Source organism: Nanorana parkeri, unplaced genomic scaffold (genome assembly GCF_000935625.1).
Source record: "Nanorana parkeri isolate BGI_ZX_2015 unplaced genomic scaffold, ASM93562v1 scaffold171, whole genome shotgun sequence".
Taxonomy (NCBI): Eukaryota; Metazoa; Chordata; class Amphibia; order Anura; family Dicroglossidae; genus Nanorana; species Nanorana parkeri.
Window position 1 is genome coordinate 213,389 of NW_017306439.1, and position 22,257 is coordinate 235,645.

The 22,257-nt window shown below is 47.1% G+C and overlaps 1 protein-coding gene across 1 annotated transcript in view; it reads right to left on the bottom strand.

Moving 5' to 3' along the window:
• The window catches only part of EDA (ectodysplasin A), a 48,469-nt gene extending 26,343 nt beyond the window's left edge, over positions 1-22,126 (bottom strand). Inside the window, exon 1 of the mRNA XM_018554746.1 lies at positions 22,041-22,126. The gene's annotated coding sequence lies outside the window, so the exon portion shown is untranslated. The remainder of the gene's footprint in view (positions 1-22,040) is intronic.
• Positions 22,127-22,257: the final 131 nt, after the last annotated feature.

A 22,257-nucleotide genomic window follows, 5' to 3' on the forward strand; every position in this document is an offset into this window, starting at 1 on the left:
TATATTGACCATCAATGTGTGGCATGGTGCTTTTATCTTTATTAACCAAAGGAATTGTGGGAACCCTCCGATGTGTAGAAGTTGCCAACCTGGTCACCACACAACCTATACAAACATTATAGCAATACTATTGGCTGGAAATACCAATAGGACAACCCTTGAGACAAGAGGACTACCTTTGCTCCATTCCAACGTTGCCAGCCTCCCCCTGGACTATTCCGTATCTGACACAGTAGTGTTGGATGCCTGTGTCCCTCAATAACACCCCCCCCAGCTATAGATTTACCACAGCCTGGTGGCTGCGGCCTTCGATGTTTACTTACAAGCCATCACTGTCTTGGTCCCACCTTTGCATTACAGCCCCATGGACTTCTTAGAGCCAAGGCGAAGGGAGAAGAGCCCATAGACTTCTATATGGCTACCTTCTTAGAGCCAAGGTGAAGGGAGAAGAGCCCACAGACTTCTATGTGTAGTTCTTCTCCGGAGGCAGCAGCTGCCAGATTGAGGCAAGTAGGCATCTGTGGAGCGGAGGGTGGGTTAGGGCAAAGGGAGAAAATTGGTTTCAAGAGCGCATCCTGGTTATGAACTGCAGAGAATCTTCTCAGTCTAAACCCAACAACAGATCGGAGTTGTAATGCACGCAGGTACCATCTGACCCAACCGAAATATGGCAAGTGGTAAATAAAATGAATGTACAAGTGAACCGATCCCCGCAGCCTCTTCTCCCCCTGGGCTCCGGTGCCTAAGGACTGCTGACTTCATCATGACTTATGCAGGTCCATTGGCTTAGATGTGAGGATTTCGAGGAACACAGCCGGAGCTGAGGGGGAGAGGAGGCAAGTGCCGAGCACCACAGGACTGAGGATCAGGTGAGTAGGTCTGCTTTATTGGGGTCCCCTAGACACAATGAGCACTTAAAGTATGGGGGGGGGTAGCCCCACTGCAAGAGTAAGTTGGAGAAGGAGAACAGGAACGACCCGTGATGACACCAGAGCCCTGGTAAAAACGCATGTATAACAAAAGGTGGTTGCATGTGCTTGTTTGGGGTGGGGGGTTGGGTCGTTTGAAGCCAGAGTTCTGCTTTAATGTGACCTTGGTCCAGTATATCAGTTATGGATGAACTCGGCTTGAACTCAAAAGGAAAACTTGAAGAATATCCAGTAAAAGGCCGGGAGGTATCACTGCCGAGAAAATGAGATCATGCATGCTGCTGCATATACTCGCACGTTTCATTCAATGATGGTCCATAATTACCCAAAAAAAGGAGGCAATTTCTAAATTATTAAAGAGGATTTAAAAAAAAAAAAACCACAACTCAATTTTAAACGGTGCCAAGAAATAAAAAGAAGGATGATTTTTCTTTGTAAAGTCAGCGTTTGAGCTTCATTTCTGTCCAAACTTGAATCCTCCAAAGACTGGGAGCAGCTTGTTGTTTTAGTGACTTATGCAGCGAACAGATAATGAAAATGCCGAGGGCAAGACTGCACCCCGGAAGTAAACAAAAGTTACAGATTGTTCCTTTAAACCAACAATCACCCTTCTAAGTGCAAGTCATCTGTGAACTGATGAACCTGGAAAAGCTGACCCCCCCCCCCCTTCATCAGGGTATCAATTGTATATTGACCATCAATGTGTGGCATGGTGCTTTTATCTTTATTAACCAAAGGAATTGTGGGAACCCTCCGATGTGTAGAAGTTGCCAACCTGGTCACCACACAACCTATACAAACATTATAGCAATACTATTGGCTGGAAATACCAATAGGACAACCCTTGAGACAAGAGGACTACCTTTGCTCCATTCCAACGTTGCCAGCCTCCCCCTGGACTATTCCGTATCTGACACAGTAGTGTTGGATGCCTGTGTCCCTCAATAACACCCCCCCCAGCTATAGATTTACCACAGCCTGGTGGCTGCGGCCTTCGATGTTTACTTACAAGCCATCACTGTCTTGGTCCCACCTTTGCATTACAGCCCCATGGACTTCTTAGAGCCAAGGCGAAGGGAGAAGAGCCCATAGACTTCTATATGGCTACCTTCTTAGAGCCAAGGTGAAGGGAGAAGAGCCCACAGACTTCTATGTGTAGTTCTTCTCCGGAGGCAGCAGCTGCCAGATTGAGGCAAGTAGGCATCTGTGGAGCGGAGGGTGGGTTAGGGCAAAGGGAGAAAATTGGTTTCAAGAGCGCATCCTGGTTATGAACTGCAGAGAATCTTCTCAGTCTAAACCCAACAACAGATCGGAGTTGTAATGCACGCAGGTACCATCTGACCCAACCGAAATATGGCAAGTGGTAAATAAAATGAATGTACAAGTGAACCGATCCCCGCAGCCTCTTCTCCCCCTGGGCTCCGGTGCCTAAGGACTGCTGACTTCATCATGACTTATGCAGGTCCATTGGCTTAGATGTGAGGATTTCGAGGAACACAGCCGGAGCTGAGGGGGAGAGGAGGCAAGTGCCGAGCACCACAGGACTGAGGATCAGGTGAGTAGGTCTGCTTTATTGGGGTCCCCTAGACACAATGAGCACTTAAAGTATGGGGGGGGGTAGCCCCACTGCAAGAGTAAGTTGGAGAAGGAGAACAGGAACGACCCGTGATGACACCAGAGCCCTGGTAAAAACGCATGTATAACAAAAGGTGGTTGCATGTGCTTGTTTGGGGTGGGGGGTTGGGTCGTTTGAAGCCAGAGTTCTGCTTTAATGTGACCTTGGTCCAGTATATCAGTTATGGATGAACTCGGCTTGAACTCAAAAGGAAAACTTGAAGAATATCCAGTAAAAGGCCGGGAGGTATCACTGCCGAGAAAATGAGATCATGCATGCTGCTGCATATACTCGCACGTTTCATTCAATGATGGTCCATAATTACCCAAAAAAAGGAGGCAATTTCTAAATTATTAAAGAGGATTTAAAAAAAAAAAAACCACAACTCAATTTTAAACGGTGCCAAGAAATAAAAAGAAGGATGATTTTTCTTTGTAAAGTCAGCGTTTGAGCTTCATTTCTGTCCAAACTTGAATCCTCCAAAGACTGGGAGCAGCTTGTTGTTTTAGTGACTTATGCAGCGAACAGATAATGAAAATGCCGAGGGCAAGACTGCACCCCGGAAGTAAACAAAAGTTACAGATTGTTCCTTTAAACCAACAATCACCCTTCTAAGTGCAAGTCATCTGTGAACTGATGAACCTGGAAAAGCTGCAGGTTTGAGCCAGAAAAGTAGACTCGTGGTGACCTCCACACATTACCACGTACGCTCCACTCACACATCCATCATCCGCTTACTATTCGGAGTGACCTATTGTTAAAAATATGCAGAAAGACATAGACCAGTACTGCCGGCAACTATCCCGCTCGGAGCACAAGAGGAAACGATGAAAAAGATGCCATCGGTATTCCCATGATGACCGTCAAGATGGAGGAATGCTGTTTCTGCATTCACTCGGATTGTAGAGTGTTATATGGAGGACTGCGCGGAGCAAAAACGGAATTAAAAGCAATACAGAGAAAAAGCGAAGTCCCCCAAAGCAACCAGATTCCCAGAATTTTAACCACTTGCTGACCGCGGTGTTAACACCCCCTTCCTGTCCAGGCCATTTTTCAGTATTCAGTGGTGGTATTTAATCACCAATAGGGTTGTTTTTTTTTTTTACTATATAATGAAAAAAGTATAGAAAATTTTGGAAAAAAAAACCTGTTCTCCCTACGTTATGTTATAAAACATTTATTACCCAATTTTTTGGTCAAATATAAAAGACGGGGTCAGGTCGGGTAAATAGACACCAAACATGTCAAGCTTTAAAACTACCATACTCAAAATTGACCATAGCCGACGCTTTAAAAGCTTTTACCGCTCATCAGTTTAGTGTTATCCGTGATTAATTGCCCTAGAACTATTGCTCTCACTCCGACGTTCGCGGCGATATGTAACATGTGCGGCGCAATGGATGTAATCAGCGTTTTCGCACGTAGGCGGGCTTGACGCATGTTTGCATGAGGGGGCGGGGGACTTTAATTTTTTTATTATTGCTTTGATATGTGATTTTAATTTTTTTTGTAGCTTACATTTTTTTTTTTTAAACCTTTTTTTCCCCACTGAACTTTATTGCTATCACATAGGGAGCAAACAAGCTCCCTATGTGATAGCCAATTTGCAGTGACAGGTCCTCTTTATGGAGACATCAGGGGTCTTTAAGACCCCTAATGTCACCTTGGGACCCCCAGAGAAGCTGATGAAGCGGAGACCTGCTTCTCTCTGGTTTCTGTACCGGAGAGTGACACTGAATGCAGGAAGCTATGTAATACACATCACTGCCTGCATTCAGAAGAGGAGATCAAATGGAGATTGTGTACTGAGCTCCGTTGTATCTTCGGCCGCTGTGCTGGTCCTGGGCTCACACCGGGCACAGCGGAGCCCGGGATCGCCAGCAGCGGCGGCGACGGAGGCACACACCTGACCGCATATTTGCAAGCGATCGGGCGTCTCTACAGGCGTGAACATGAGAGATCCTGGACTTATAAATCCCCAACATGGACTCACCCCAATCCCCCTTCATATTATCCCTTACCCCTGATAATGTCCATGGACTTACCTATTCCCCCCATATCATTCAATATAGTATGTTTATGTCTCATAAACATCCCTGATTATTTCAGCAAGACACGTTTATGCACAAAGCAGTAATACCTGGCAACAGCATAGTCTAAGAACAACAACATTGCCAGGGAAATGCCAAGATCCCAACAGGGCCACTGCCAAGGATATGCCAGGGTCCAACATGGTCATTGCCAGGGAAATGCTAGGATCTAACGGGACCACTGCCATGGAAATGCCAGGGTCCAACATGGCCATTGCCAGGATCCAACATGGCTACTGCCAGGGAGATGCCAGGATCCAACATGGCCATTGCCAGGATCTAGGGCTGCAGCTAATGATTATTTTCAAAATTGATTAGTTGGCCGATTATTAAGTTCGATTAAATCGGTTATTCGGATAAAAAAAAAAAAGGCTCCAGTGATGGACTACTAGTTTGTATTGAGATTGTAGTCCTCCTGGGAGCAAGCTTAGCGCAGTGGAAGTAAAAAAAAAAGTGTGGTGTGCAATATAGTACATTATACAGCGGCGCAATGCAGAATACCAGCAGCTTTAGAGGAATACAACAAATCGCAGCAATAGTACATTATACTATAATGTACTATTGCTGGGATTTGTAGTCCTCTGTAGCTGCTGGTATTCTGCATTGCGCTGTATATAATGTATTATTGCTGGGATTTGTTGTTCCTCTATAGCTGGTGTTATTCTCCATTGCGCTGTATAATTTATTATTGCTGGGATTTGTAGTCCTCTATAGCTGGTGGTATTCTGCATTCATTGCTGTATAATGATTATACTGCGCAATGCAGAATACCACTGACCAGTTATAGAGGAACAACAAATCCATTATACACCGGCACACTGCAAAATACCACCAGCTATAGAGGAACAACCAATCCCAGCAATAATACATTATACAGGCTGTTTAATGTATTATTGCTGGGATCGGTAGTCCTCTATAGCTGGTGGTATTCTGCAGTGTGCCGCTTTTTTTTTTTAACAGCAAACATTAAAAAGGTTTAGAATCTCGTTGCTGAGTGACTTACTTTGAATCGTGGGCCCTTGATTGCCGGCGGGCAGAGCGAGTCAGGAAGCTCACAGGGAGGAGAGGAGCACAGGCATGTCCTCAGCGTGCGCAGCTTAACCGGCGTGTGTGGTGGGCGTGGCGTGCGCGGAGGCAATGTCAATGTAATTGATAGCCGACTAATCGACGAGGGAAAATGTTGACGTTTTCCATCGTCGATTTTAATCGACTAAAATCGAAAAGTTGTTGCAGCTCTACCAGGATGCAACGGGGCTATTGCCAGGGAAATGTGAGGCTCCTACATGGCCACTGCCAGGGAAAAGCCAGGATCCAACATGGCCACTGTCAGTGAAAAGCCAGGATCCAACATGGCAATTACCAGGATCCAACGGGGCCACTGCCAGGATCCAATAGGACCACTGCCAGAGAAATGCCAGGATCCAACATGGCAATTACCAGGATCCAATAGGACCACTGCCAGAGAAATGCCAGGATCCAACATGGCAATTACCAGGATCCAACATGGCAATTACCAGGATCCAACATGGTCATTGCCATAGAAATGTCAGGATCCCAACATGCCAATTGCCAGGGAGATCTCACAATCCAATATGGCCATAGTGATGAAGGGGGTATTTTTGGACTCCTGAGGCTAGGTTCACATCTGGGCGACTCCTGACTGCGCGGAAATCCTGCACAAAATGCGCGGTTTGCCACGCAGTCACAGAGTCCCCACCGCAGGTGATCGCTCTGTGGGTTCCATTATTTTCTAATGGCACCCCAGTCGTGCCAGTACATTATACTATAATGTACTATTGCTGGGATTTGTAGTCCTCTGTAGCTGCTGGTATTCTGCATTGCGCTGTATATAATGTATTATTGCTGGGATTTGTTGTTCCTCTATAGCTGGTGTTATTCTCCATTGCGCTGTATAATTTATTATTGCTGGGATTTGTAGTCCTCTATAGCTGGTGGTATTCTGCATTCATTGCTGTATAATGATTATACTGCGCAATGCAGAATACCACTGACCAGTTATAGAGGAACAACAAATCCATTATACACCGGCACACTGCAAAATACCACCAGCTATAGAGGAACAACCAATCCCAGCAATAATACATTATACAGGCTGTTTAATGTATTATTGCTGGGATCGGTAGTCCTCTATAGCTGGTGGTATTCTGCAGTGTGCCGCTTTTTTTTTTTAACAGCAAACATTAAAAAGGTTTAGAATCTCGTTGCTGAGTGACTTACTTTGAATCGTGGGCCCTTGATTGCCGGCGGGCAGAGCGAGTCAGGAAGCTCACAGGGAGGAGAGGAGCACAGGCATGTCCTCAGCGTGCGCAGCTTAACCGGCGTGTGTGGTGGGCGTGGCGTGCGCGGAGGCAATGTCAATGTAATTGATAGCCGACTAATCGACGAGGGAAAATGTTGACGTTTTCCATCGTCGATTTTAATCGACTAAAATCGAAAAGTTGTTGCAGCTCTACCAGGATGCAACGGGGCTATTGCCAGGGAAATGTGAGGCTCCTACATGGCCACTGCCAGGGAAAAGCCAGGATCCAACATGGCCACTGTCAGTGAAAAGCCAGGATCCAACATGGCAATTACCAGGATCCAACGGGGCCACTGCCAGGATCCAATAGGACCACTGCCAGAGAAATGCCAGGATCCAACATGGCAATTACCAGGATCCAATAGGACCACTGCCAGAGAAATGCCAGGATCCAACATGGCAATTACCAGGATCCAACATGGCAATTACCAGGATCCAACATGGTCATTGCCATAGAAATGTCAGGATCCCAACATGCCAATTGCCAGGGAGATCTCACAATCCAATATGGCCATAGTGATGAAGGGGGTATTTTTGGACTCCTGAGGCTAGGTTCACATCTGGGCGACTCCTGACTGCGCGGAAATCCTGCACAAAATGCGCGGTTTGCCACGCAGTCACAGAGTCCCCACCGCAGGTGATCGCTCTGTGGGTTCCATTATTTTCTAATGGCACCCCAGTCGTGCCGGGCAGATCGTGCGGTTTCCCGCCCTGATTCCGCCCGTGCAAATGAACACTAAAAAAGCTGCGCGCCATGTGTCGCAAAAAAGGTACATGTACCTTTTTTTTTAGCGACTGCCACGTAGACTGTCACCTCATTGAAATCAATGGTGCTGCGTGCACTAGCATACGATCGCGCGTCCCGAGTGTCGTGCGGTGTAGACCTTCTGCCTTACCGCTCCCTCACCTCCTTACCATCTTGTCTTGAATTGTATTGTGATTGTAATGTCTTCCTTATATTGTAAAGCGCTGTGCAAACGGCGCATAAATCCTGTATAATAATAATTAGGCCAGAGATGGCTGCCTACCCATTAGCCAGCTCACACATTTATATTGCACCAACACCAACAGAATAAAATAACATGGGTCCGGCGCTCTCTTTCCACTTCCGAATATTCGGCACAGGTTATTCTTCTGTATCTGTGCACCGGCCTCCTTTCTAGAACCGCTCATCTGTGGAAGACTGTTCCATTACTGACACCGAAACCCATAGCACCCCGGTGCCCTTGCATTACCTGCTGCCACTACCAGGAACACCTGCACTGTACAGGCAAAGGAAACTGCCCCTTTGGTTCCTGCCCAGGTATGTGCCAAAATACTGACTGCTCAGGAACTTGGCCACAGCGGTCACAATGTGTCCACAGAAAGAAGAAGATAATCCAATAGACGGCTCAGGTGACGATCACATCCTCATCATCTAGACCTAGTCATAAAGAGAAATACTTCCATGCACAGACTTCAGCGTTGGATCCAAGTGCACCTATACTCAAATATTGACATAAAGTCATGTTAAGTCTTGCTGGGAAAGATAAATAAATAGGAACAGAAGGGCCGGAATACTTTCCTAATCTGGAACATAATTTCCTCCAGGAAAGGCATTTCAGCTTCTCTGTCACTTTGTATTTATCGCTCCCAGGAGGACCATGAACAAGGCTTTATATCTGAAGGTAGGCCAACCAAAGATCAATAAAATAACGGACTACAAAAACCCATTTAAAGTGACAGTAGGGGGACAAGTTTCAGGTTTGTGACACAGGCAGATTACGGGACCGATGGATCATTACAGCTTGATTCATAAATTCCTTCCTCTGCTGTTGTACAGGAATACGGAGACAGATCTGGCCCAACTCCAGACTTCCCTTTCTCCCCGCACGTGTAGCAAGTCCTCTCCCTTGTTGAAACTTGTTACTCTTGATTCCCTGTAAACTTGCATCTCCGCAATATAATCCTTTAAAGCTGCAGAAGCTACTACGAGCCGGCCTTCATTTCCTGGCTGAACGACTTCAAATCATCATCAATTCCCCCCCCCCCAAAAAAAGTTTTCCAGAGCATTGTACCAAATAATGTATACTGGCATCACTTCAGATGTGCATGAACAAGAAACTGATCATCAGATTGCACAGTTACAGTCTGTAGTACCCACTGGCCAGCGGGATGTGCGTTTAAAAAGATCCTGGATATCTGTTGTCATATAACACGCTCAAAAGAAGTTCCACGGCAGGATGCTGTGACTTTATTTGCTTTCACTTACAATGACTGTTTTTCTACTTCCTGGTTGAGTAAGGCCCTGGTGATGTAGCCCTGGTCTGGTTGAGTAAGGCCCTGGCCTGGTTGAGTGAAGCACAGGTTATGTAGTCCTGGCCTGGTTGAGTGAAGCCCTGGTCTGGTTCCGTGAGGCCCCGGTGATGTAGCCCTGGTCTGGTTCCGTGAGGCCCCGGTGATGTAGCCCTGGCCTTGTTGAGTGAAGCACTGGTTATGTATCCCTGGCCTGGCTGAGGGAGGCTCCAGTGATGTACCCCGGCCTGGTTGAGTAAGGCTCTTGTGATGTAGCCCTGGCCTGGTTGAGTGACGCACTGGTGGTATAGCCCCAGCCTGGTTGAATAAGGCCCTGGTGATGTAGTCCCAGCCTGGTTGAATGAGGCCCTGGTGATGTAGCCCTGGTCTGGTTACCTGAAGCACTGGTGATGTATCCCTGGCCTCAAAGATACATCCTGAGAAGCCTACTTCACCAGCAGCTTGGTCGGTAATCTCATCTGCAAACGTCAGAATCACATGAGATCTTCCTATAGGTGTGTTGTTGTCGTCATGTTTAGGATAAGGGTGAGGTTCCTGTTTAATAACATTTTCTGCGCAGGGAACGTGGGTCCCGATACACATATAATAATCTGTGCACAAAATTGACTACAGGAAATGATTGATCACCCGCGTTTAGCTTCCCAAACCAGCCTGTTACATTTGCTGTAACTGACAGATGTTCGGTGTCATCACAGCTCCTGGAATCCACCACATGAAATAAAACGAGAGCGCTCCTGGATGGTGTTCTACAAGTATAATAATATCCTCAGGCCATCAAAGTCAGCTAAACGTTCCTAAGACTCGGTAATACAACAATCTCCGCCGCCGCATGTGTCGCAATCCTCAGCAGAACGTGAAGGGCGTTCCCAAACTTCAGGATTAGTCCTGTCTGAGGTGGGCAGTAAGGTCAAGGATAATGTTGTATCATGCCATACCTAAACAATTAGACATCTCCGGAACCTGAAGAGTGACTTCATGCACCGAGTAAAACAATCAATGGGACAAGTTCCTTCTACAGAGAGAGTGCAGATGGATCCACCAAACTGGGTCCTATGAGGCACCAGGTCTGAACGATATGGTTAATTTCAGCTGCTATCTGTGAAACATCCACTCTCCCCATCCCCTCTTATCTTTGTCCTTTCAAATACGACTTTACTGATACCTCTGGAGTGGCTCTCCACTCAAACATTGTGTTTCCTTCACATGCATACAATTTGGTTGTATGCATGTTCCATGTATTTAGGTAATCACACAATTATAATTTAATTTGCTCTCATTCTAAGTAGGTTATTCTAAACTAATTATTTTCGATATCATCTCCCCCCCCCCCCGATCTGATCAGTAATTGCCCCACTATTTTTCCAGAGCATTGTACCAAATAATGTATACTGGCATCACTTCAGATGTGCATGAACAAGAAACTGATCATCAGATTGCACAGTTACAGTCTGTAGTACCCACTGGCCAGCGGGATGTGCGTTTAAAAAGATCCTGGATATCTGTTGTCATATAACACGCTCAAAAGAAGTTCCACGGCAGGATGCTGTGACTTTATTTGCTTTCACTTACAATGACTGTTTTTCTACTTCCTGGTTGAGTAAGGCCCTGGTGATGTAGCCCTGGTCTGGTTGAGTAAGGCCCTGGCCTGGTTGAGTGAAGCACAGGTTATGTAGTCCTGGCCTGGTTGAGTGAAGCCCTGGTCTGGTTCCGTGAGGCCCCGGTGATGTAGCCCTGGTCTGGTTCCGTGAGGCCCCGGTGATGTAGCCCTGGCCTTGTTGAGTGAAGCACTGGTTATGTATCCCTGGCCTGGCTGAGGGAGGCTCCAGTGATGTACCCCGGCCTGGTTGAGTAAGGCCCTTGTGATGTAGCCCTGGCCTGGTTGAGTGAGGCACTGGTGGTATAGCCCCAGCCTGGTTGAATAAGGCCCTGGTGATGTAGTCCCAGCCTGGTTGAATGAGGCCCTGGTGATGTAGCCCTGGTCTGGTTACCTGAAGCACTGGTGATGTATCCCTGGCCTCAAAGATACATCCTGAGAAGCCTACTTCACCAGCAGCTTGGTCGGTAATCTCATCTGCAAACGTCAGAATCACATGAGATCTTCCTATAGGTGTGTTGTTGTCGTCATGTTTAGGATAAGGGTGAGGTTCCTGTTTAATAACATTTTCTGCGCAGGGAACGTGGGTCCCGATACACATATAATAATCTGTGCACAAAATTGACTACAGGAAATGATTGATCACCCGCGTTTAGCTTCCCAAACCAGCCTGTTACATTTGCTGTAACTGACAGATGTTCGGTGTCATCACAGCTCCTGGAATCCACCACATGAAATAAAACGAGAGCGCTCCTGGATGGTGTTCTACAAGTATAATAATATCCTCAGGCCATCAAAGTCAGCTAAACGTTCCTAAGACTCGGTAATACAACAATCTCCGCCGCCGCATGTGTCGCAATCCTCAGCAGAACGTGAAGGGCGTTCCCAAACTTCAGGATTAGTCCTGTCTGAGGTGGGCAGTAAGGTCAAGGATAATAAGTTTTCCAGAGCATTGTACCAAATAATGTATACTGGCATCACTTCAGATGTGCATGAACAAGAAACTGATCATCAGATTGCACAGTTACAGTCTGTAGTACCCACTGGCCAGCGGGATGTGCGTTTAAAAAGATCCTGGATATCTGTTGTCATATAACACGCTCAAAAGAAGTTCCACGGCAGGATGCTGTGACTTTATTTGCTTTCACTTACAATGACTGTTTTTCTACTTCCTGGTTGAGTAAGGCCCTGGTGATGTAGCCCTGGTCTGGTTGAGTAAGGCCCTGGCCTGGTTGAGTGAAGCACAGGTTATGTAGTCCTGGCCTGGTTGAGTGAAGCCCTGGTCTGGTTCCGTGAGGCCCCGGTGATGTAGCCCTGGTCTGGTTCCGTGAGGCCCCGGTGATGTAGCCCTGGCCTTGTTGAGTGAAGCACTGGTTATGTATCCCTGGCCTGGCTGAGGGAGGCTCCAGTGATGTACCCCGGCCTGGTTGAGTAAGGCCCTTGTGATGTAGCCCTGGCCTGGTTGAGTGAGGCACTGGTGGTATAGCCCCAGCCTGGTTGAATAAGGCCCTGGTGATGTAGTCCCAGCCTGGTTGAATGAGGCCCTGGTGATGTAGCCCTGGTCTGGTTACCTGAAGCACTGGTGATGTATCCCTGGCCTCAAAGATACATCCTGAGAAGCCTACTTCACCAGCAGCTTGGTCGGTAATCTCATCTGCAAACGTCAGAATCACATGAGATCTTCCTATAGGTGTGTTGTTGTCGTCATGTTTAGGATAAGGGTGAGGTTCCTGTTTAATAACATTTTCTGCGCAGGGAACGTGGGTCCCGATACACATATAATAATCTGTGCACAAAATTGACTACAGGAAATGATTGATCACCCGCGTTTAGCTTCCCAAACCAGCCTGTTACATTTGCTGTAACTGACAGATGTTCGGTGTCATCACAGCTCCTGGAATCCACCACATGAAATAAAACGAGAGCGCTCCTGGATGGTGTTCTACAAGTATAATAATATCCTCAGGCCATCAAAGTCAGCTAAACGTTCCTAAGACTCGGTAATACAACAATCTCCGCCGCCGCATGTGTCGCAATCCTCAGCAGAACGTGAAGGGCGTTCCCAAACTTCAGGATTAGTCCTGTCTGAGGTGGGCAGTAAGGTCAAGGATAATGTTGTATCATGCCATACCTAAACAATTAGACATCTCCGGAACCTGAAGAGTGACTTCATGCACCGAGTAAAACAATCAAATCTGTTACATTATCATTACCTGTTTGATTATTATAGACAGCTCCTATTTTGGGATTCCGTATTTTCGGGGAACTTTGCTTATTATAGATTAAAACAATCAATGCCAGTTGGTAAACTTCTCATACAGTTGTGCTCCAACGTTTACATGCTTCTGGCAGGATCTGTAAAACGTTGGCCCAGTTTGCTGCGAACAGTTTACGAGCAATTCAGCTTGGCATGTTCAACAAGCCAAACAGAACCTCAAAGCTTATGGAACAAAATCTTTTGGAGTGACGAGACAAAAACTGAGCACCGTGGTCACAACCATAAACACTATGTCTGGAGAGGAGTCAACAAGGCCTATGAGGAGAAGCTCAACATCACTACTGAAGCTTCTACCACATCACCGGGCGGGACACTCGCTTCATTAAACTATTCCAGTGTGCCACCAGCTCTTCTTCTGTTTGTATGGGCTCATAATGGAACATGGACGTGCTCCCACCGGCTCATTCCTTCCCTGAGCCATGGAGGAGCAGGGGGCTTCTTTTATGGTGTTCTCCTTGGTGGATCTCTGCTGTCTTGGCTGTGTGTGAGCTACAGGGAATTTAGTCACAATTAGGGATGCACCGATACCGTTTTTAGACACAAGGGGATAGGGGAGACAAAGAGGAGAAGGAGAGGAGAAAAAGAAAGAGGAAGAGTGTTCAGTTTACTAAATGTATTAGCTCAGATGGTGATAAGGAGGACAAACTGGGTCTTAGGGAAGGATGCCGCACACTTTTAGCCTGCGATGTAGCAGCTCAGGATGAGAATCCACACGAGAGATTCCTGCCTGTCAATCGACGCGTTTCACCCTCTCTCTGGTCATATTCTCCTTCCTCAGGACTAGGCTGTAGCCGGCAATTTCTCTACGTTGTCACCAATGGTTGTTCATTCTGACCTCCTGCTCGGTGGCCACGAGCATGCGGCATCCTTCCACTGGACCCAGTATATCCTCCTTACCTGGCACTGCAGCTTCATCTGGGGAACCAATGACAGGATGATCCAGTGGAGGACTTGTTCCAGGGGAGCAGCAATAAAGCAAAGGCAGAGCGGATTACAAATAACTGGAGGGAACAGTGTGGATAGTTTGTTGATCTGTACCCCGGAAAGCAGAAGCTCTGACTAATTGTTTATAGTTAGGAGCCCAAAACTCTTTATGGCGAGTGCAGATAACTCTTTAATATCTAAGAGCACAAAAAATGTTCGCCGATAGCATTCGAGAATCAAAGAGGAAGATGGATTTGGAAAAGGTTAAAGTCAGAGATAGAAATTATCATTCATATGAAATCCAGCAAAACAGGATAAATCCTCCGGCCTTCGTGCCCAGAAGAGCTCATTGCAGCGATCGTTATCCCGAAAGCCAACAAACCAGACTGAATTCCCCAATGACGGCACACCATCCGGAGCCTCTGCACCGAGCACATTTCATGCTTGTTATACAACATACGAGCACGTTGTAGAGGAAAGTGACGCCAATCAGTCAGAGCGCCAAACCTATACGATGTAACCTAGCAGACTGCTCGTGTATATGACCTGAAGTGCTCCAACTTTCCACATTAATACAAAGCAAAACTCCCATACACATGACTAAAATAATGTACAGTAATTCGATGAAGACCTCTTCTTCATCTACCTGAGCTGACCGCTAACAAAATGTCCATATTCCTCCCTGATACATTCTCACAATGCAAGTCTATGAGTCAGCTAATTAAAAACAATGCACTCCCCCGTGTGGCTGGTATCTTATCCCGGGAATTACTAAGCAATTAGGCAGCAACTTTGTAATAAATAATCAATCCTACCTACTGTGGTAATCTATATCAACCAATGTACAGAGGCCCGAGCGTCCAACAATGTGATGGGAAACGCTGCAAACTGACCCCTGCCCTCCCCTTCCGTCTTTTATCTGACCCCCGCCCTCCCCTTCCGTCTTCTATCTGAGCCCCGCCCTTCCGTCTTCTATCTGAGCCCCGCCCTTCCGTCTTCTATCTGAGCCCCGCCTTCCCCTTCCGTCTTCTACCTGACCCCCGCCCTTCCCTTCCGTCTTCTGAGCCCTGCCCTTCCGTCTTCCATCTGAACCCCCGTCCTTCCCTTCCATCTGAACCTCAGTCCTTCCCTTCCATCTGACCTCCGTCCTTCCCTTCAGTCTTCCATCTGACCTGACCTCAGATAGAGCCCACCTCACTTCCTGGCTAGAGGACATCCAGCATAACAGAGCTCTTTCCTTCCCAGCCTGCCCCCACCCCTTACATTCATTAGATTTCAGCTCCTTCAATCATGGAGTCTCAGGTTTACATGTGGGTACACATTGGGATTTTCTGGAGGAGCTTCAAAGACGTAACTCCAATACAATACCACGTTACAGACAGACATATGGATAACCTCAGACAGACCTCTCTTTTGTTGATTACAGAATTACCCCCAACCCAGCCCCCTAGCTCAGGAACGCTCTCTGTACAGTAGAGAACACAAGTGTCTAAATATAACCAACGCTGACAAGGCCGCTCTTGACTAGCTACATATGACGTACAGATGGTTACTACCGAGAACATCAAATAAAGTGGTTTCAGGGACACTGGATACTGGTACAATCATGTCCCAAAATATGAATAAAATGTGGTGCATAAGGGATACGCAATGTTAGCCTTTATACAATATAAAAATTGCTTTAACACTTCTGTGTCCATTCAAGGCCCTGAGGAAATGCGGCAGCGTTCGCATGTGTCAGTCATCTTGGGGATAATTTGATGACTAGTTTGTTATTTTGAGAGCAGGGTGAAATAACTAGAAAACGGGCAGAGGTGCACATTCCTAGTTCTCTGCTGATATATATATATATACCGTGTTTCCCCGAAAATAAGACACTGTCTTATATTTTTTTTGGCTCCAAAAAACACACTAGGTCTTATTTTCGGGGTAGGTCTTATTTTTTTTTTAAATGTACAACAATCCAAATTAAATAATCCAAAATGGCAAAGTTAAGAATATGGTGATCAGGGCAATCATGGGAGCCGTACCTTTCCAATCGCTGGCCAGAATGAGCAAAACGCACTTTCACTATCGATTCCTCACAGGCGGAGTGCATTTGGTCTCACTCCGCCTGTGACAGGAGGCGGCGCTATAGAAGAAGCATCGCCTTATGCGGCTCTGCTCCCTCAGGCTGCCACCTTGCTTCCTCTAGCGCTGGCTTCATTGGCACCGCTGATTCTCTCCCACGGCTCTTCAAGTTCCCCCTTATGCCACCACTGGCCCTGGGTATGGTCACACCTAGGTCTTATTTTCGGGGTAGGTCTTATATTTTAGCAATTCCCAAAAATAGTACTAAGTCTTATTTTCGGGGTAGGTTTTATACTGAGGGCGCTCTATAAAGGGTTAAAGCACACCGACTACCCCAGAGTTCTCAGAGATCCTTTTGGTGTAGTCGTTGGACCATTAACAAATCTCTTGCAACAGGAGAAGTTCCCCATGACGGGATGTCGGATAATATCGTACCTATCCTAAGAAGAGCCGTAAGAAAGAAGCTGCTAACCACAGGCCTGAGAGTTTAATATCTGTAGTAATAAAATTATTGTAAATTCTCCTAAAAAGAAGGACCTATGACCATTGGAAAACACAACTTGCCGAACCCAAATCAGTACGTTACCAAGAGCCGGTCATGTCAGACTCAACTGATAGAGTTGTTTAACTACGTTACAAATGACCAGGGTGGTGCTGTGGACGTGGACATTGTGATTTCAACAAAAGGATTTGATACGATTCCACATAATAATCTCATAAAAAAAGTTGGGCAAGCCAAGACATAACCCATAGATGGTTCACTGGATACAAAGCTGGCTAGAAGGACAGATAGAGTGTGTGGTTGTAAATCTGCAACAGAGGAGGATGAAGGAGGTCCTGATTCCTCTATATAGATCTTAATTATCACTAGAGGGATCCCCAGCAGGTGGAAGGAGGTCATAATTCCTCTATATAGATCTTAATTATCACTAGAGGGATCCCCAGCAGGAGGAAGGAGGTCCTTATTCCTCTATATAGATCTTTATTATCACTAGAGGGATCCCCAGCAGGAGGAAGGAGGTCCTGATTCCACGATTTAGAACATGGAGTATGAGGACATGACCTCAATCTAGCAGGAGGAAAGTTCATAACTAACCTTAGAAAGCATTATGTTACAGAAAGAGTAGTTGTTGGTTGGGACAGACTTCCAGCAGATGTTGGGCGTTAGTCAACAGTAAATTAATGTAACACGCTTGGAACAGAGATCTATAAAAAGTTTAAAAATAAAAGAAGGGGGGCAGACTTGATGGTCCGTTTGGTCTTTTTCTGCCATCACTCTTCAATATTTCCATCACACACCGTAGCAGGCGTTCAAATTCATATTCTTGAAGTGTTTCGCTCTTCAAAAGGATGAATAATTATACAGAAGGAATCAATCAATTTCCTGTTCAAAAATTATTTGTTTCTAACTCTTGTAACTTGACTGCGGTATTCAGCAATTATTCTGTTTAAATGTTCAATACTAAAAAATGTACCAGAGAGCGCAAGAGCAGTTCCTGGAAACACAGTCGCCAGATGTGGCCTTCTGTAGGATTCCTCTAAAAATAAAAACATTATGTAAATTTTCTGGCGCGCAGTCCTCTCTTCTAGGACTCATCTCATGGGGAGATTTCATCAGGGGCTGCAGACTGCAAGGTCCCCCCTGCTCTTCAGTCATTGGCTGCTAGTACCGCTGTGACATTAGATCCCCCCCTTCACAGTGACATCAGATGTCCCCTCCTTCACAGTCCTTGATTGTTAGGACCACAGGAGTTCCTACCAACCAGTGACATCAGATGTCCCCTTCTTCACAGTCATTGGTTGCTAGGACGACGGGAGTTCCTACCAACCAGTGACATCACATGTCCCCTCCTTCACAGTCATAGGTTGCCAAGACCATCGGCATTCTTAGCAACCAGTGACATCAGATGTCCCCTTCTTCACAGTCATTGGTTGCTAGGACCACAGGCATTCCTACCAACCAGGGACATCAGATGTCCCCTACTTCACAGTCATTGGTTGCTGGGATCACCGGAGCTCTTACCAATGAGTGACATCAGATGTTCCCTACTTCACAGTCATTGGTTGCTGGGACCACCGGAGCTCTTACCAATAAGTGACATCAGATGTCCCCTCCTTCAGTCATTGATTGCTGGGAGCACCAATGAGTGACATCAGATGTTCCCTCCTTCACAGTCATTGGTTGCTAGGACTGCTGGCGTTCTGTTTGCATCCGGACTGAGGGCTCTGGAGACTGAAGGGATGGACGGAGGTCACATATAAGACACGTATCCCCTGTATGTGCTCAGCAAGATGCAATAAATATCAGCATCACCCAGCTACAGACTCCGCTGAATACTGAAATACACATGGGCACATTCAACCCCATCCCAACCCCCACACACATACTCCATTGTTCCACGCTAAAGAGTGTTTCTCGCTCCCCCCTGTAATGTAAATGAGAGAATCCGGGACAAAGAATTACTTTTAAATCCTATTCAGGGTTTACACAATGACGTGCCAAAAAAAAAGTCAAACGGAAAAAAACCCCAAAGAAGTGGAGCTCCTCGGAACTGTGAGGGTCAAGTGCTCAATCCTTGTCTAGGGCGCCATTAAAAAGCAGTTTTGCTTATTTTCTCCCTCTCAGCCGCAGGATTTCCCCCTAAATGTAGCTGGTGCCCCAAAGCCGCTTCTCTATGGCGCCCCACATGGCGGTCCCACTCTGACGTCATGAGGTACAATGCAGGACCAGCACTCAGATCTGGTGGCAACTCACAATTTTGCTTTGCACATCACTTTCCTTCCCGGTGACATCGATGATCAGGACAACTAAAGAGGGAGAATCTCCAGGAGACAAACTGCAATAAAAATCCGACAGAGGATCTATCCCACTCACCACTCCATCCCAATATTATAAAAATTGCATTTACTATAATTTAAAAGTTCTTCCAAAATAGTCAAAAACTAAGTAAAACCAGATACTAGCCTGTAAAGCTAGCAGTGACATAATCGCTGTGGGAGGAGCCCAGCAGGAACCACCCACTACAGGAGGGGGCGGAGACAAGACCAGTCACCCTGCACAAGGAGAGAGAGAGCAGTGACTGCTCTTTATTACAGGAGGGGGGGGAGACAAGACCAGTCACCCTGCACAAGGAGAGAGAGAGCAGTGACTGCTCTTTATTACAGGAGGGGGTGGAGACAAGACCAGTCACCCTGCACAAGGAGAGAGAGAGCAGTGACTGCTCTTTATTACAGGAGGGGGCGGAGACAAGACCAGTCACCCTACACAAGGAGGGAGAGCAGCAGTGACTGCTCTATATTACAGGAGGGGCAGAGACAAGACCAGTCACCCTACACAAGGAGGGAGAGCAGCAGTGACTGCTCTATATTACAGGAGGGGCAGAGACAAGACCAGTCACCCTACACAAGGAGGGAGAGCAGCAGTGAACAGTCTTTATGACAGGAAGCTCCAAGTTCTGCACAGATCTGGAATACACAAAGCTCACCATACATGAGTCTTGTATGAGGACAGTGTCTGCTGATCCCGGAGTTCAGCTTTAAGTTTAGTGAACGTTTGACTTCTGCCGCCACTTTCTTCCAAGAGCAACATTAGAAAACAATCAACGTTCAGCTATGCAAACATCTCCGCTGCCACAGAGCAAGAAATTCAAACAATTTGTGGAAACAAAATATGCAGAAAACATTCTACTGCTGATGCAGAAAAGCAACAAAGTAGAAAAAAAATCGGGATCATCCCTTCACCTCCGATGACTGAAGATACAATGTGTGAGGATAGATCCTTCTAAAAGATCATCGTCACATCGGGATCATCCCTTCACCTCCGATGACTGAAGATACAATGTGAACACAGAAACACAGAAAGGAAACGTTCAGATCAGAACATGAAGCACGAGGTGAAGCTCGCAGCCACGAGGTGATGAAAATGAAGAACTTAATTAGTTTTCATCTACGAACATATCTACAAAGGGATACAAATCATGAGACGGAGCCAGAAGTGCTGCCGGGCGAATCCCTGTGCCAAACCATCAATGATTTTAGGGCTAGGAGCAAGAAATAAAAAATCCATCCGGAGTGATCCCTACACAGCTCATTACCACATAGTGTTTGATACCTCCGAAATCAGAGCAGAGATACGGGGGCCGCCATTGTGGATTTGTTTATATACATGTCAAGTTTTGGATTGAATACAAATCCTTCAAACCGAGGAGCTCACAATACAAAGTGCAGGACTTCCTGTCACATGTCCCTGTATCCAATCATGGAACATGCCGACCAATATACTACCATCCCCCCACACTGACCTACCCATGAGCGTCCCCTACAAGCCCCCACACCGACCTATCCCTGAGCATCCCGTACCAGCCCCCCCACCGACCTATCCCTGAGCATCCCGTACCAGCCCCCAAACTGACCTATCCCTGAGCGTCCCGTCACCTCACCACAACCACCCCCACACTGACCTACCCCTGAGCATCCCGTACCAGCCCCCACACTGACCTACCCCTGAGCATCCCGTACCAGCCCCCACACTGACCTACCCCTGAGCATCCCGTACCAGCCCCCACACTGACCTACCCCTGAGCTCCCCACACTGACCTATCCCTGAGCGTCTTTCCTTAGGTGATCATATAATTTACCCCTCCCCCTTTACTGTCCCATCGTCCACTCATAGTGAGGGGGGAGGAAGTGTACGAGAGCCGCAGCACCGGACATATTATCAGATCCGCTAATGAGAGAATCATACAAACAAAGATCATGTGATCGATGTATCCCCATCACAAGGGGTAACTGTCTGTGGCCGGAGCTCCACTTTAATACAACGGACACTCTGACAGAACGATCTAGAAGGAAGTATATGGGAGAAAACGCAGGATTCGTGAGCATCACCTCTCCCCTCGTCCAATCACAGAGCACCTTGTACCCACTGAGCCCTCATCCAATCACAGAGCACCTTGTACCCACTGAGCCCTCGTCCAATCACAGAGCACCTTGTACCCGCTGAGCCCTCATCCAATCACAGAGTACCTTGTACCCGCTGAGCCCTCGTCCAATCACAGAGCACCTTGTACCCGCTGAGCCCATGTCCAATCACAGAGCACCTTGTACCCGCTGAGCCCTCGTCCAATCACAGAGCACCTTCTACCCGCTGAGCAGTGCATAAGGACGAGTTCTGAATGGACGAGAGCGAGTGACCCGCCATGACGCTGGGGGCTCAGTGTAGTTCATGGACGCCGCACGCAGGACGCCATTTGCATGGCTCTGGGCGGAGTTCAGCTTTAAGGTCACCAATGGCGGCGGATTTCTCCAGGCAGAGGTCACATGACACGGTCCTGGATATGACGCAATCACAACCATTCCGCTATTATCACAACGAAGGTCCAGGAGCGTCATCACCTGACACGCTACATACACTGGGCACATGTACTCCCAGTGGGATAGCCATCTCTCTACACAGGTATGTGAGCAGCCAGTATGAATACAGAGTTCTGCACTCCATCTGTCTGTCAGGGGATTCCTGTCTCAGGTATGTGAGCAGCCAGTATGAATACAGGAGATGTGTACTCCAACTATCTGACAGAAGGAAGCCATCATCAGACGAGTACCATCCCTCCCTGTACACATGTGTGCCAGCTGCCAGTACGAATACAGAATTCTGTACTCGAGCTATGCGTCAGGAGGAAGCCATCATAAGACACAGGTCCCATCTCTCCTTGTACACCCAGGTATGAGAGAAGCTAGTATGAATACTGAGCTCTGCACGCCATCTGTCAGGGGGTATGCCTACTATGTACACACAGGTATGTGAGTAGCCAGTATGAATACAGAGCTCTGCACTCCATCTGCCTGTCAGGGGGATTCCTGTCTCAGGTATGTGAGCCGCCACTATGAATACAGAGCTCTGCACTCCATCTATTCACATCTCACCTGGCTCCGCTCCGGGGCCCCCGGTCGGTCCTCCACTTGTAGCGCGCGCCTCCTCGCCCCCTCCGGGCCCCGGCTCAGTCGGCCCACCTCACACGCACACACTCTGTACTGATATACGTTTTGGGGGTCAATTTATAACATAAAATCAGCATTTCAGTCCCAAGAAATGTTTCTGTTTTGGGGCCAAAAATGTCCGGAAAAAAAAAATCGATCAAAT